We start from the raw sequence: 1,365 nt of genomic DNA, 5'->3' as shown, positions 1-1,365 counted from the left end.
TATGTGCTTTTGCCTGTAGAAAGACTGTGTGTTCATACCATATATATTTGGCTATATGTCACCCTCATGTATAAGTTGAGGGCAGGTTTTGGGGCCAAAATTATGGATTTTGATATGACTTGTGAATAAGCGAAAGGTAACACTTATGGGTCTGTAACAAAGGATGTGAAGAATGGATCTAAGGAAACTATGCCAAAGAATTTACAAAATTCCAGCAGGCATAACTGTGTTCAACACTAAAGAGTGGATGGATCAGAGAATAGAAGGTGTCAGTGGTTTCAGGACACATTACAGTACACTTTTGCCTTTCAACAGAGAATGATTCCATTTTTAAAAAATAAGAGTTAATGTAAAGTACTTATGTTGACCTGTGGATGAGACCTCAGATTGATGACAGTGGTTGGATAAATGGAAGTCTTCACGGTTGGTGGGAGCAGAGGGATTGGCAGAACCATGCAACTTACTCTGTCCTAAGGAATATAGTATTGCAGCCTTGTTTAATGTACTATCTATTACAGCTGGTCTGTTACAATCTGTTTGCGCTGTATTCAAGTCATTTGTTGCTTTAAGAAAGTAAACTCATTTCCTGGTTAGTTGGTGAACACGTAAATAAATAAATAAATAAATAAATAAATGTAAAACCTGTATACATTTCACTCTAGTAACATATTTCCTGGTTTGGATGAGGCTGTTTAACACCTGCCCTGCAACTCTGAGTCTGTGCAAATGTAACAGCACCCTATCACATTTACAGTAATTTCGTATTTTGAGCTTGGTGGAAACTTTTAAACATCTCTACTGTCCTTATATTTAGCTAAATCCTGTGGGGATATATGATGGGCCAGAACTTATGGGACCAGTGGAGTGTAGATGCTGTCGCTCCTTCTTCATCAGTATCATTATGCTTGTTGCTGTTGCTGTGTGCCTTTTAAGTCATTTCTGATTTATGGCAAACCTAACACAGGGGTTTTCTTGGCAAGATTCGCTTACTATCTGATGTTCTTTTGTTGCCTGTTTATCGAACCATTTCCTGTATTGCTATGTATTGTATATGTATTATCCTACTTGAGAGTATGTATTTTCCCTGGATGAAGATTAACCTTCCATTATGAAGCCAAGCCCTCCCTCCAGTCCATCTTCCTTGGTCCAGGCCTCGGAGGTAGAGAGGAACTCCTGGACCTCTCTCCCTCCACCACTCCCTTCTCCTTCTGTGTCATGTCTTTTTAGATTGTAAGCCCGAGGGCAGGGAACCGTCTAACTAAAAAGATTGCATGTACAGCGCTGTGTAAATTTACAGCGCTTCATAAATAAAGGTTAATAATAATAATAATAATAATAATAATAATAATAATAATAATAATAATA

This window comes from Sceloporus undulatus, chromosome 4 (genome assembly GCF_019175285.1).
Source record: "Sceloporus undulatus isolate JIND9_A2432 ecotype Alabama chromosome 4, SceUnd_v1.1, whole genome shotgun sequence".
Classification (NCBI taxonomy): domain Eukaryota; kingdom Metazoa; phylum Chordata; class Lepidosauria; order Squamata; family Phrynosomatidae; genus Sceloporus; species Sceloporus undulatus.
The sequence above is the reverse complement of the archived record's forward strand: the minus strand, read 5'-3'. Positions refer to the sequence as shown.